We start from the raw sequence: 16,409 nt of genomic DNA on the forward strand, positions 1-16,409 counted from the left end.
GTAGCACTGCATGGGGTTGTTGTGACCCAAGTGTAGGACCCAGCACTGGGCCTTGGTGAACCTCACACCACTGGCCTCAGCCCATCGATCCAGCCTGTCCAAATCCCTCTGTAGACCCTTCCTATCCTCAGGCAGATCAACACTCCTTCCCAGCTTGGTGCTGTCTGCAAACTTACTGAGGGTGCACTAAATCCCCTCGTCCAGGTCATTGATAAAGATATTACAACAGAACTGGCCCCAGTGCTGATCCCTGAGGAACACCACTTGTGAACAGCCGCCAACTGGATTTATCTCCATTCACCACCACTCCCTGGGCCTGGCCTTCCAGCCAGTTTTGTACCCAGTGAAGAGTACACCTGGCCAAGCTGTGAGCAGCCAGTTTCTCCAGGAGAATGCTGTGGGCAGGAGAATGCTGTGGGAAATGGTGTCAAAGGCATTACTAAAGTCTAGGTAGACAATATCCACAGCCTATGTAAGGCTATTTGAACTACTGAAAGAAGGGGACCAGACAAGTTTTAGAAAGACTTATCTGACTGTGTGACTTGAGAGAAAAACTTGAATCAAAGCTAGAGATGAAGGAATCTTGGGTGAAAGAACTGGTATTGCTTATTCTCTTGGATTTATCTATCATAAAAAGTGGTATTTCAGCATTTGTAGTTCTTTCAGATTAATGTCTAAACCAGTTTAAAAAAGTAGAAAAAAATCTCTAGTGAGATTTGTAGTAAACATCAGCATAAAAGTTCACACTGTGACCTTAACGCACTCTGTCTGTGTCTTTGCATGTCTGCGGATGGACACCCACCTCTGACAGGTCTTACCTATCATTCAGAGCAAATTCTCACCATTCATTTTACCGTGTTGCCCTTTGAGGCATCCTCATTTCCTACAGCATTGTCAAGAGCCACAAAGTTATTGTAAGGAAATTACAGGCTTAACATTAGCTGCAACCTTTGTCACAGGAGACTCTGAGACAGGACTCTCAGAAAAAACTACATCAGGCAGCCAGCATCTCATTAGAGGAAAAGTCTGGCCAAATGTGAATTTTTCACAGAGAAGTTTGAGCACTTTGGGCTGAGGATAGATGCAAAAGGCGTGAATAAATCAAAGGGTAAATTAACTGCTATAAAATCTTTTCTTGCAAACATTACACCAGGGATCCCAGATATTACTTTTCCCTAATGCTTATATTTTTCATCCGTTGGAGTTTTTTCAGTGTGATCTAATGCTGCAAATCCTGAAAGGTCACTGGTTGTAGGTGGATTTATATTCTTCTGTTATTTCAAATAGAAATACAGCACTGAACTTTGTGTGTTTGGCCCTTTATATGTCTCCAGGAAATTCTGGAAATGAAATACTGATGGATAACACAAACACTGTAATTAACCCCTGCTATTTCAGGGAGAAAGAAAACTGCTAGTGAAAATGAAGCGAGCTACTTGGAAGTGAAATCTTGTTTCACTTGGAAGTGAAACCAAGGGTACCGTCAGCCCAAAGAAACTACTAAGGCAAATAAGAGAAGAATTATTAGCAAAAAATTACATACCCTGTGGTGCAAGGATGACAGAGGATTGAAGCAAGCGTGTGCTACGGGACACCAGAATTATTTCAAATGCTTCTTTATGTATTAACAAGCGCTCACTCTTGTGTTTAGATCATATATAAACCACAGACCTGAGCACTGAGTCTTCCTCTCCAATACAGAAGGGTGTATGTATAAACTTTACTGGGGAATGAGCAGACTAATGGAGAGACAAACACTTCCCTTCGGTAAAGCAGGGACAGTAGGTTAGCATGATAAATCTGGCACGGACAGAGATCCTTGAGGGACCTAAGGAGAGGACACAAGAATGGTCAGAGCTGTAGAAAATATGACCAAAGAGAAAGAGATTGAAATCCTTGTGGTAGCTCAATTCTAAGAAGGGAAGGCTGAAAGCAGTTATGTGCAAAATCTAAATGGTACCTGTAAAGACGAAGGAGTGAACAGTTCGTCATGTCCACTGTGTTGGCACAAGAAAAATAGGCTGACCTTGCAACAGGGATAAGCAAGGACAGGGACCAAAGCTAGTGGGGCAGAGGACAGGGTGTTGGGGAGGCTGTGGGAGGTCCACCCCTAGGGAATTTTGAGAAACTATTTAATCTTAGAACAAGAAGTATACTTTCAATGTGCATTTTAGTGGCAAAGTGAGTGACTGAGAACGGCAGGGCAAGGTTTGAGGGAAATGATGATTTTCAAAACTGACATAGAGGTATAGGCATGGAAAGAGAGATAAACCGAGTGCCAAAACCTCTGGGCTAGACAAAATTGATTGGCACTAAAAACAAGGATGAATAAGAAATCTTGGGGCATAAATCTTTTTTCCAATGCTATAGCTCACCAGGATCTAGAGAGCTGTGCACTAATTTTAACAGTGTTTGCAATCTGGTATGCTTTGATGTTGAAGGAATATTTCCTATGAAACAGAACTAGCTAACAGGGCCCTTCTGCCTCTGGGATAAAAAGGAACGGAGAAGCAGTACAGAAAAGATTAAAAATGATGTGGGGAAAGCTATGAAAGGCATCAGGAAACCCAGCTGAAGACTAGACTATGCAAATGCAGGCCAGATGTAAAATGAGAAGCTGAGGCACGAAAGATGACAGGTGTTGCACAGAGATGAATAGCTCCTGAGAAGATTAAGAGTGGCCACTGCCTATAAAAAAGAAAAAGGGAAAAAAGGGGGGGGAAAAAAAAGCTTGCAAAGCTGCAGAGGGAATAGCGGGATGCTGGTGAATTCTAAAGATGTGGGAAATGAATATGAAATGACATGGAAAGAAAGTCAATGGAGAAGATAACGAAGAGAAAAAGGAATGAGTGAGAAAAGGAAGAACTATGATATTTAAAACCTTTACTACCATATGTTATCACTTCCCAATAAAAAGTGCTAATACCAGGGTGCTGCCATCAGAATCAACAAAAGAAGGGAGAAGAACTGAGATACCAAAGATGGAAGAGCATGAGGAATTTACAGAAGATTTGAAGGGAGTTCAGACGGCAAAAAATGGAAGGTGGTAAGAGGTGGTGGACTGGCAAAACTGCATGCAGGAAACGGATCAAAGAGGAAAGATCCAAGAGTTGGCTGCAAATGAGAATGCAGAGAGGGAGAGAGAGCGCGCACATGTCTGTTTAGAGAGGTGCGGCTGAGTTTGAAATGGTTAAATCTATGGAGTGAAAATAGGAAAGGCAGGAGTAAAATCAGAGGAGAATTGTAGGTTATGTCTGCAAAATGGCCCAGGGAGCACTCGGAGGCAGACTGGCCCTGGTGCAGCTTGCATCTACAGGGCTCAATGCTTTCAGACCACTGAACAGAGAGGCTGTGTCTAGAGAGTCCATTGGGAATGGTCACAGGCTGGCATTAGTGCCCAAATGCTGCCATGAAAGCGGTGCTGGGCAAGGCCAGCAACCTCCCAGGGCCCGCACTTCCTGTGCAGGCTGGGTGCTGCTGGTCAGGACTGTGCCCTTGCTCCCCCGGTCACAGAGGGACCCCCACAGGAGCCAAAACTCCAAGGGATGGGGAAGATTAAAGGCCTATGGGGAGTGGTCCACCATTGCTACTGATAGGACCACGACAACTTCCGCCTCCTCATTCAAAATCAGGTGGCTCGAAGCAGAATGTGTTAAGCTGCTGAGTGGGGTCATGAGTTAAAATCCTGATTGGGTAAATACAGCATCATCGCGCCACTACCAAAACCAGAGGTAATCATTTCAGCTGACAGGAAGATGCAGAATTGAGTCCAACTGGCATAAATGTAAAATATATGCATAATGCATATTCCTGGGGTAGCAGTAATGAAAATAGACTTGCTATCATTCCACGTTGCTAAATGTGGAGCTTATCTCCTCTTTGCAATAGGAATTTATCAAGTCTGATGGCCCAGAGCAAAGTGACAGGTGAACGTCTGCAGTGTAGTGAACAGCAGTGGAAAGCCCAGCAGAGCTGGCTAGCAGCTACACACCTTTGTGGAGCTCCCAGGGTGCAGAAAAAATAAAAGTACTGCAAGGTTCAGTCAGAATAGGTGCCCTGGACCTCAACTGACTTACTCCTTACCTCTCAGTCTTTGTTACAGCCAGTGGGCACTAGTCCTGGGCATAATGGGAACGCCGAAAGAGCTCTTCCACCTCTCTTGTCTCCTGCTCCTTCCCAGCTGTGCGAGCCAGCTGCACCTTCCTCTTCTCGTCCTCGCAAACAGTTGCTGTGACATTGCCTCAGCAGAGCAATGGAGTCTCTCGGGGTTAAAAACATAGGTGGGATAAGGGGGTTGGAGTAGAAAAGGAACAAGGTTAGGATGGTGTCCTAGGGCTCAAAGTGTGTCGATGTATGTGTGTGTACACACAGAGGTGAATACATGGGAGTGCAATGGGAGGGACGAAAACAGAGAACTCAATTAGTATCAGAGGGTCAGAGCTATTAAACAGAATATGAACACAAGGGAAGGAAAGGGATTTTTTTTTTCAGTGTTGGATAATTTTTGCAGCATTTGTTAGTTTAATGGAGGCACCTGGCATGTTTGGTGTGCGGCAATTCATTAGTACAAAACCGTTGTCATTCATAGCAAAGAAAAAGACAGTAGGAGATACATGGGCAGCACTGCCCCCGGACATAAGTCGTGTGGTGTTCCCTCCTCCTTTAACAGTGCCGGGTCTCGGGCAGCCCTTGGTGAACCCCAGCCAACACTACGCAACTGCGTGCAGTGGGTCAGGGTGGGGCTGCTGGGATGTATGGTCCAAAAAAACAGGTCCCTCCTGGCTGAGCCTGTGGGAGGTTGAAAGTTAACCCTGGCAATGGGACACTTACATACACAATCACACCTGCGGAGAGCAGGTATGGTGGGTTTTAAGCAGATTATGTGTATTTTACCCAACAGGTACATGACAATGACAAGCGAAAATTTTTCATTTGGGCAGAGGTAGAGAAAGGAGTCTCCTGTTGCCTTAAATCACAGAGATGGTGGGACCTGAGCCAGCTGCAGGCAGCTCAGTTTTTCATTTTGTGTAGCATAAGCAATGGTACTGTGCAGGCTCTGAAGACATACTTCCTTTCTCTTCCCATTTTTAGTGTAATACAGCCCTGAAGCCAGCTTGCTTCCATTCTTCAATCTTCATTTGTTGTGATTGTTTCTATACAGCCTTTGCGGAGATTAAAGTGCCAGAGTCACAGAATGTTTTTTTCTAGAGTTAGGAGGAAACCTATTACAGCTGATTTTAGCTTTAGGGAAAGAATGAACTCACCAAGTATCGCAGCTGATTTTTATAGAGAAACGCTTCTTCACAAACTAATTGAGCATATTTAATTAAAAAAAGCATTAAACCCCCTTAAGTACAATATTTCTGCCTTAAATAAAATTACAGAAATTCAGATGGAATGGCTGGAAGAGGAAAAAATTATCAAGTCTCATATTTGATTTCCCTTACTGCTTCTTGTTGGCTCACTGAGCACATTCTCTTTTTCATCAAAATGGTCACCAGAATTTTGTTCTGCTCTGTTTGTTCCAGAGCATCACAGACACTGCAGATCTTAGGAAAAATCTATTCTCCCTCCTTCTCCCAATGTGCTAAACTGCCATCTTGTCAAATGAACTAACCTTGCAATTTGGTATTAAAATAAACCGCCATACGAGTCATTTTTACAGCAGGAACAAAATTTACGAAATGAATGCCGATACGCCCACACAAATACACATACATGCACACACTCCCACACACAGCCATCCAAAGTGAATACCGAGTTCCAGCTTCTGTATAAATTTGATCTGGGGCGTGCTCATTTCGGATGTGGAAATCTGTAGGTTTTGTGGAAAATGCCTTAGAACAGTGTGCAGGGCAGCGATAACACATTTGCAGAAGGGCAGTATAAATAGCAGATCTGAGATAAGATGGCTGATAAGTTCTGGCTTATCAAGCAGAAGATGCCTCTCCTGTTTGTGGAAGAGAATAGATGCTTTGCATATCTTTTAACATAACTCTTTGAGATACGTGAGGAAAAAAAGTAAAATGTTGTGAATTGCCCAAGTCTAAAGAGTCCAAGTCTCACTTTCCAAAATGATCGTTAACTAAAACATCGTGATTCAAAAGAATCAGTGGTGCATAGGCTGCTTATGCTCGCTGAAGATATTAGCTGCAAATGATTGATGCTGAGAACAAAGCTGAAGGTCATGTGTCTTCTAATCACAGCAGGGTAAAACTAGAAGACTTTCTCCTGCAAGCGAGTACAAAAAGACATTGACCTGAATTGTCCTCAGCATAGTTATATGTCAAGGGTGCCTGTTTTCCACAAATCCTGTCCAGCAGCATGGGATGGATGTGCTTGAGCTGTCTTTACAGTGTTATCCAGCTGCTGTTTTAACCTATGTAACTTGCACTAAGGGCAGACAGAGTGAGGGACTTAGGACTTACAGTGTCCAGAGCTACGTTATCTGTGTCTTCCACTCTCTTTCATTAAATGTTTGCAATGGGCAACATCAGTCCGGTGCAGAACTTGATGGTGTGTCTCTTTTGCCAATGCATACTAAAATACCAACTCTGGCAAAATCTGTAGGTGGTTTGCTATTGACTGCCGAGTAGGTAGATTTTAGCCTTTGCATCTACTTGAAAACGAAGATGGAGTTTAGACAGACCAACTAAAAAAGAGTAGATTTTGAATAGGGAAGCAACACTAACAACCGTGCACATGCCAAAACAGGTTCCTGGATTATCTTACTATCAACAGTTATGTTTTTTTATCTCTCTGAAAGCTGTCATTTGTGTTTGAATGAATTACCTGGAGCTGGCTGGTTTCTCTTATAGCTACTGAAAGTCTATTTTATAGGAAGAACTGTATGTCCCTATGTAGGTTGCCCAGAATCAGTAAATTTACTGTATCTCAGTAAAGGAAACTTATGCTTGGTAAAAATATTGTATGTCTATGAAAGCTGGTGGACTGCTTTTCACACCAGGTAGAGCATCGTAGGGGACACGAGTGTTTTGCAAGACCTCTTGCAAGTCCTGTTACTTATGTTTGGCTACAGTCACAGTGGCCCATTATTTATACTCTTGGGAAAGGACACACTGATACGGCTTCCTTGCATTCAGTCACTTGGTGCAGGTGAGTCAGGAGATACACTGGTTTAAAAAGTGACCCAGCTCATAATTTTCTTTCTGGAGCACAGTGGGGATCAAGAAGCATATCGATTCTTGGGCGAGTTGATATTTTAGCAGACATCGGCAAGAGAGATACATCATCAAGTTCTGCACCGGACTGATGTTGTAAAGAGAGTGGAAGACAACAGATAACACAGCTCTTGACACTGTGAGCCCTAAGTCCTCCACTCTGTCCACCCTTGGTGTGTGTTGCGTAGATCAAAACAGCAGCTGGATAACACTGTAAAGACAGCTCAAGCACATCCATCCCATGCTGCTGGACAGGATTTGTGGAAAATAGGCACCGTTTACAAATTATTATTTGTATTAAGCAAATATCAACAGTCTATTAGCTGAAAACTGTATATAAGCAAAAATGTCCTTGAAGCTATAACTTAACATGTAACTCTCATATCTTTGTTTTGACTTTATTATTTGAATTGCCTTAGAAATGGAATTGAGATAATCAATGCAAAAACTGAACCACTGACTATAATATGTCTCAGCGAGAGGAACTGCAGAATGAGGTTAGGTGTAGAAAACCAGTTATCCTTCTTTTCTATTTCTGTGAAGTGGTTCATTTTTTTTCTCACGGGAAATCATCTCTCTTTCTAGAGAAGGTAAATGGAAATGTTCCTCTGAAATAGCTTTCCGCTTGACAATAATGGCCGAATCCTCCCTCTACCTCATCCGAATTAGCTTCCAATCTCTTTGGAAGCCACCGATTTGTAGGACCAGTGGGGAACGAGCACTTTCTCCTGAGTGTCATCCTTGCTCAGTTGAACCATAGATTCAAGTGTCTCCATTTTTACAGAAATGTACAGAAATTATTTTCTGCTCTTGAGCTGACATTCATTTTTGAAGAGGGTTCCAGGGGAATGCTGGATCGGCTGAAGAGATTTCTTCATCTGAAGGGATTTTTTTTGAGTTCAAAGACCAAAACCTCCTATCCCCACAAGACCTCTTCACCATCTGTATGAGGGATGCAGCTCTGTGCATCATTATTCACTACAGGTCCTAGAGACCAGTGATGAACATCAGGAAATAAGAACGCCACAGCTGCAAATAAAGCGCATTAATGATGACAGTCTCAGTGGAGACCTGAAAGAGCCAGTCTGCTCCTATCCATTGTCTGACAACAGTCTCAGTGGAGACCTGAAAGTGTATTTGCCAGTCTGCTCCTATCCATTGTCTGACTTAGTTCTTCATGTCATGCTCCCTTTTCAATGCCAGAGGACTCCTGAGTCTGGATCAGCCCTACAGAGTTCCCACCCCAGCACTGCTGTGGCAAGGGGCTGTGTAATCTTGCCCGGCTGCTGTCCTTGCTTTATAGGGTTTGTAGGACTATTGAAGACTTTGCCCTCGGGTTATCAAGCCATGTGTCCTCTTGCCATTAAAACTGCTTTTGCAGATAAAAAAGGTGGGTGTTTTGGAGCCTTGTACGTATAACAAGAGATTGTTGTTGTTGTTGTTGGTGGTGGTGTTTTTCTTTTTTCACTGCCTTCCAGCACATTACCTTTCTCCTCCAGAGTGTAGTCTGGCCGATATGTAGTCAAGCAGAGCCTCTATTTTTACAAATTATTAATAAAAAAAGAGTCTGACACTGAAATTTCCTTGCCTCTTCTTTCTCTTTCCATCTCTGATACCTTCGATATTTCCCTCTCTAATACCTTCGATATTTCCCTCTCATTCACTGGTAATAGGAGCCAGAGTATCCACCATATCTCACCTCTGGCTTCACTGTGGAATGTGGCATGGGGCAGAAGGACAGGAATGGAGAGAAGCTCATCTGGTTTTCTTGAGGAAATCTTGGTTTTTCCAAGAAGAAAAGTAAAAAGCAGCATCTTAACTGAGAGTTTGAGTCCTTTATCAGCGTGGAAGCAAGGTCTGCCTCAGACCTCAAGATCCACGATCAGTAGCTTCTGCTATTTACTTCTGATTTCAAGTGGACAGCTCTGCATCAAAGAGCAGAGCTGTTAAAAGGCTAATGCCCACTTAACAACGCAGTATAAAGCAACCATTTCCAAACAGAACTTATTTTGAGATTGTGATTTAGCTCCCAATTAATTCAAATGATTCCTCCCTTTGAAGTTTATTTTCATTAGCTGACATCTGCAGATTCTTAGAACAAAATGTAACAGGATGTAGGTTTTTGAAACATTTTAATAGGAATGCTGGGTTTTGCCTTCTCTATGTAAGGCGAGTGGGCAAATACTTATCTATATAAATTCATATAATTTCATTGGCTTCAATACAGATATGCCAATCTATATCAGATAACAATTTGTTCTATTTTAAGTCACTGAAAGCAAATACGAGATGATTTTAGTTTTGAAATATATTTGAAAAAAAAAAAAATGTCACGTAGAATAATTGGGAGGAAGAATATTGAATTCAGACAAATAGTTGAATGCAAAGTAGTTACCATGCCATCGGTCACACCTTTGAAAATTCAAAAAAGTTTACAATGTCCTAAATCCCAAGCAGAGAGAAAGCAAGGAAGAAAACAACAGATAGCATTTACTGCAGTACAGACTGAATTAGGACAGGAAAGTAAGACTTTGGCAGGATAGTGTGTTCATGCTTTATTGCTTGATTAAAGAATTGGTTTTGTTGAGATATTGTTGGCAATACTATGAATGTTATTCTTGCCTGTGCTCTTATCCAGCAGATTGTTCTTCCCTGATAGTTCCAAAGAATGTATATTAAGCTGTTAAACAGCACTGTATTGATTAGGTTGCTCGTTGCAATGAACTGGTTCATTACTCATAGGAAACTTAGCTTCTCAATATAACATGTCCTAGTTGAGATTTAATTTTCCTGATGGTTATACTTTTTTTTAAACTTTATTTTTCAGTGATTCCTCCTTTATCCTGTTTTAGTGCATTTACCTTTTATTCGTTTCTTGCCTGCTCCATTCTGGCCCTGACCAGCTGCCAGTCCGCTGTTGGGCTGTCTTCTCAAAGTTATGGTTTTGAAGCTCTTGTTGAGAAGGGCCTCTGACTCTCACTTGGCACAGAAACATTCTAGGCGCTGGCTATTAATCCGAAGGTGAGCAATACCACCACTTCTGGCTGGGCTTTAGCAGCCATCCATTAACCTGTACCTAAATACAGGACTTAAGTGGCCAAGCACAAGAAGTATTTTTACCCTCTGAATGAGAGGCTGCAGTTCAATGCTGTTCTTGCTGCAGCTAAACCAGACTAAGAGGGGAGCGAGCACTCTTCCTCCATGTGTGCCACTGCTCTCCCCGGGAGGGCTGAGGGGCTGAGCTCCGCTGTTCATTCTGCTGCAGAGGCCGGGGATGCAGGGTAGCTTTCAGGCTTCATAACACAGTGACTGAAACACTAATATCTCCTTTTGGATACAGCACCGATTCTTCTTCTACCATTATTAGGGGTGTCGCCCACTTAATGTCCTTATTGAGCACAAAATTTAGACTGGAAACTATGAGGAAGTGGGATTTGGTCTGTGAATGCAGCCCAGGTACTACGCTAGTAACTTACTCCATTTGCTCTTCTCTGCCTTTATTGCCACGGATGTTTCTGTTTGTTTAAATTTAAAATAAAGACTTTCATGGAACTGGCCCAGTGATATGTGTTCTGAGTTGCATTTTCGTTCTCCTTAGTGTAAGTGCTTTATGTTGTGTGTCCGTGTGTCCTTGCAGGAGAGTCTGAAGGCACCAGCAGCTCTCGGTGGATGTGCGCAATGTCTCCCAGCGTTCAAACCATTGCTGTGAAGTACAAGCAGAATGGACTGTGTTTGCAACCTTGACTTCAGCATCCCCTTATCTTTTCCCAACTGTCAATAAATTTACAAAGCTTTTGGATAGCATTTATTTAAAATGCAGATTCTGCATCTGCATATTAGGTACATCTGCATGTCAGATGCCAGTTCTCCATAAACAATTAGGAGTCAAAGCCATCAATATGTTGTCTGACAAACAATTTTCTCCTAATTTAGTATAACATTTTCTGTTGGAGATAAGATGTGATCTTTCAAACATATACTACCACTTGCCATTTCAAGTGTTTGGGAGGAAGAGTCTAAAGTTGGAAAAAAAATCATACTGTGTCTTTTCAGAAAAAGAGAAGAGAGAGATTATAAAGAAGCTCATTAAATAAATATCACCAGAAAGATTCAGAAATGAACTATTAAACTTCTTTTTAGTAATCACCTAGAAAATAAGAAATTGATTAAAACCAGCCATGTGGGATTGTCAAGAAAACGCCATATGAAACAAACTGAATTTATTTCTTTGACTTATAACTGACCTCATGGATAGTGATGAAGCAGTAGATAGGCTATATGTCTGCATCAGCAACATTCATTGCATATTTAGCATGAGGTTCTCATCAGTGAGCTAAGGAAATACTGTGTAGGTGGGTCATGAGTGGGTAAGCAATTGCCTCTGAAGTCATTCTCAAAAACAAAGTTATCAGTTGTGTACTATCAATCCAGAAGGATGTCTCAAGTAGGCTCCTGAAGGGTTCTCATCTCAGCTACGTTCTACTAAATAGGTTAATGAACAAATTGGATAAGGAAATAAAAGGTCGTAAAATTAGCAAATGACTACAAGAAACAAGGAGAGAGTTAATAGCATTTTGAAGAACAGAATAGGAACTGAAGGCAATCTTGAAAAATCAGAGAGCTGGCCTAACGTCAGTAAGGTAAAATTCAACAAAGACAAGTGTGAAGTACTACCCAGAGGAAGCAGAGCTCAAATCCTCAAATACAAATAGATACTGGATAACTAGGAAGCAATATGTTTTGAAAGGTTATGAGGATTACATAGCATTACAGACTCAAGTAGTGGTCAATACCATGGTGAAGGTGAAAAAGCAGGCAGACCTCGATGTGGGGTGTATTGAAAGAGAATTTTACGTAGCCTGCAGAAGATGCACAGCAGGAGGCCTTGTCTGGGACACCTAGAGAAACAAAATGGACAGTCAAGAAGAGAACAGCAGGACCAATAACAGTTTTCGTAAGCACAGCTTGTTAAGACATTTGATTAATTTAGCCCAGAGAAAGAAAAAAAGGAACAAGTCAAAGTGGTCTTTTGCAGACAGGTCCTAGCTTATGGTGACTGTGCTCTGAAAAGAAGAAAGCAAAGAATCAAAGAAAGTAAAGAAGGCTTTGGTATATTAGGGAACCCCCCTCACCCTACACTTGGTGCTAAGGCAATGAAACCTGAACAAGGTAGTTAGGGTGGCTGTGGAGTCTACCTGACTGGAAGTTCTCTGAGAGAAAGGTAGATAAACTCCTGCCAGGAACAGTCGTGCTGTACATAATCCTGCTGCAGCGCAGGAGTGCTGTACTGGGCACCTGCTGTGAGATTCTTTCTGTCCTAATGGTTCTAAGAAAATATCCAGTGGGTTTGAACTCCTCACTATAAGTGAACATTAATTGATGGGTAAGCTCTTGCTGCTTCTTCCATCAACTTCTAAGCAAGAACTTTTGTACTCTACATTTTGACTATTTCATATTTCTTGGGGGTGTTTTTTTTTTTTTTTCTCTCTGAAATATTTAGGTGATTTTAATTCATTGTGAGAGGAAACGAGAACTAACGAAGCCTGGTTTCCAATGGGTTTGTGCTCACTATCAGTCTCAGCCTCTGCTGCAATAAACCCAGCATCTCTCCCAGCCCCCGTGTACTCTTTGCATCATATATGAAAGCCTTGTGGCACTGTGACCACCATCAGCAGTGCCACTAGCTCCCCCTTGACTTTTAGAGTTCCCCCCACTAGTCCCCTCCACTGTTCCCTGTCTCTTCGGTAGGGAGGCAGCAGCGCATGCTCTAGTTGTTTTGGGCTATATTTACACTTACTGGCCAATATAAGTGGCCAGATGGAAGACCAAAGAGACCATGTAACTCTTGAAGTCACTGTGCAGCTTTTCCCCAGCACTTGCTTTCTTTGATCCAGCTGTGAGTTTCACATTTGTAGAAACTTGCAGAAACTTTGAGCCCTTCACGCTGCTGCCAAACTTAGCTGAAATGACCTCATGGGATCAGAAGTTATTGGCAGAGAGAGAGGACTCATCAGACAAATTTAAAAAATATGACTGCAAGAACATTATTTCTTTAGGTAATCAAGTTAAAACTAAGAGTATTTTTACTTTAAACACACTTTATTTTTCATGTGTTTTTGAATACCATAAGCAATGATTTTGATAAACATTTTATTTCTGTTTTATGAGAGAAATACAATGCATCATTCTCAAAGTTTTAGCACCTACTCTTAGTGAGTATACTCTGTGTATCACCTAATTAGCTTAGGACAAAAATTGATAAATAACTGAGTCTTTAAATGCATTTCACAGCTACAACAGTCTTTCCTTCGTTCCAATCAGTTTTAGCAATGCAGTAAGTCTGATGTTTCTAGCCTTTCAAACAGTTCTGATAAACCAAGATCTTTTTGTACAGGCCATATTTGGAGAAAGTAGGTTATACTTACTCCAGTCTGTTAAAAACTGCTAACATTTTGTACTGCTATTTTTTCTACACTGTAATTAGACTCAGGTTTAGCTCATGCAACAGCAAAATGCAGACTTCTAGCTTGATAGGTAATGCAATCAACTGAGACCCTTTGTGAACAGGTACTTTGCACGCAGCAATTGCGACAGTTGTAACAACTCAGAAATAGGCAGGACAGTGGTCAGATGCCTCTTGATCCTCACTGGTGGATGGCTTGAAGCAGTGTCTTTGGCAGAACTGAGGCAGAAACAGAGGAAACATTACACAATCACAGTAATCTTCTGTCTCAGGGACTCGCAGTCCATTTTCACATTGCACTGGTCACAACTGAACAGATTTCTGACCGTCAACTGATTACAAATGATAGACCAGAATCATCAGTGCACTTTACTATTAAAATAAACCCTCAATGACCAAAGGTTCCTACATCTCTTCCAATCCTTAGTAACATCCCATAAATAAAACATTTTGTGGATTTCTTTAATCTAACAGGATACCATCTTTCCATATTGCCAGTTCGCTGGATCTGGGCAATGAATGGTAGGCTTTGGGTCCCGCAGCATAGTTTTTACAAGGCCATAAGGAGATGCACATTTGCACCAGCTTAAAACCTCTTTATGTCTCATTTTGGACCTGGCTGTACACAAGCCCTCCTGTTCAGGAGCAGGTCTGAACTGACTGCAGGAGGAAGACCTACAGGATAAATAAAGGCTCTTTGAACCCTCTGCGGTGCAGCTGTACAAGACTGAACAACCAACCTGGCACCCTTAATGAGAAAGTCCTCCAGCTAACCTCTCATCCTCTCCCTCTGACTCGGTAACGCAGAGAGCACAAACACAGAGCAAACCGATGAGATGGGAAAAAGAGGGGCTTCTGCCTCTGAGATAAGGGAGAGACTTCCAGCAGCTGGAGTTGTGCCTAACCCATTTGGCTTTTTGCTCCTGGCAAACCTTTGGGTTAAGAACAACAGCTTCTGGGGCTGTTAGTGGAAGACAAGCTGGTGGGGGAGTGGTGGGTGCTACTGGAGAAGGGTATTTGGAAGGACTATGAAGAGATCAGGAAATAGAAGGAACTTACTATGCAAATACATTAAAGGGATATTTGATTAACCCAAAGAACGTGTGAAGGTGGCCATTTAGCAGGCCTAGTGTGATTTAGATAGGTATTAATAGTCAGGCTACAGTAGGGGAAGCGAATTCCCATCAGGGAACTGACCTTTCCTTTAGAGCAGTCCGTGACAGTTGGTAAAGAGCATCAGCACAGGCGCGCTGTTAAAAAAAAATATTCTTGTTTATTTATGTTGATATTGATATCTCCCCATGTAACTGATCCCATGTTAGCTTAGCTCAGTCCTGACAGCTGCTCCTGTCAAAAGCCCTGGTTCTCACTTATCCACAGCAAACGATGCATCTTTAGGTATTTGTTCAGTGCAGACTTGGAAGCACAGACTCCCTGTGCTGTGCTAAACCGTAAATACCAGCTTCTAAGTCGCCCAATATATGCGGTTTCTAAATAATCTCACAGGCTATTCACTCGAGGGAATGTTCAGTACAAGTAAATTATTCTTAAGCAGTGGATATCCTCTTCAACTCCATGCAACAAGAAAAAAAAATATAACTTTCTCTCTTATCCACATGTGATATTATCATTATTAAAGGTGACTATAGACAAAGTGCATTACATCACTAGGATATATGGACTGCAAATGTAATTTACACTTAGCTATATTAGAATGAGTATTCCTTTAAGTATAATTTCAAATAATTCTAAAATAAGAGTATGCTTTAAAGAGCAGATATATCTTGTCAGTGGTTTAAAATTAGATCATATGTTCTGCAGGACTGAAATCTGCTCCTTATAGGATGTGCATGCACATGTGTGTGTGGGAGAAAGAAAAAAAGGAACCTCTTTTTACTCCTCTTTTCATCTGCACTTTTGAATTCCAAAAGGGAGTTTTACATTAAACCAGAAGGGAATGAATTGTAATTAGGAGATTTTGTTGTGGACCATCTCCTCTAAAATTCATCCTGTGCTAACTGCCTCCTGTCACAAGCCCTTCATCCAACAGTAAGAGATGGCGCAGGTGAATACTCCTGCCAAATAAAATGCACAAAGTTTAACATGTTTAAATGCTTTGCTGAACTAGATGCTTATTACTGACCATAATGGCCCTATAACTGATGGCTTAGCTGGAAAATCCTAACTAAACCTTCAACGCATTTGGGTGTTTCCAAAGGCGGTTTCAGCAGAGCAGGAGGTAAGCCAAGTGATCGGCCAGCGCTGCTTCGGCACCACGCAAGTCCTCTGCAGGTCAGCGTTGAAAGCCGCTGGATTAAGGGCTTAGTTTTGAAGACAGCAGTAGGAATTAGCATCGTGGCGTTAAAAGGCAGGTGATGGGTAAGACACCAAGGGGGGGGAAAAAAAAAAGGAGGAAAGATTACGGTTAGAGAAGGAAGAGGGGGCGGCTCAGTTCCCTTTACTGTGGGATTCGCTCTGTCTCTGGGCCATTCGTGGCACCCCTGAGACGAGGGAGACCCGCGGGGCAGCACCTGCGGGCGATGCGGCTCCCGGCTTCGGGAGGCCCCGAGGCCCCAGAAGGCAAATCTGTCCATTCCCACCCAAACGCCGCCCTCCCGGGGCAGCGCGGCCGGGCCCAGGCGTCCCGGGGGAAGCTGAGCAGCCGGGCCTGTGCCGTCCTCCCCCGTCGCCGCCCACCCCCTCACCGGCTGGAGGCAGGGGCGCCTTCCCCACAGCGTCAGGCAGGCCTGACAGCCCTCAGCCCA

This window comes from Charadrius vociferus, unplaced genomic scaffold (genome assembly GCF_000708025.1).
Source record: "Charadrius vociferus isolate BGI_N301 unplaced genomic scaffold, ASM70802v2 scaffold126, whole genome shotgun sequence".
NCBI lineage: Eukaryota > Metazoa > Chordata > Aves > Charadriiformes > Charadriidae > Charadrius > Charadrius vociferus.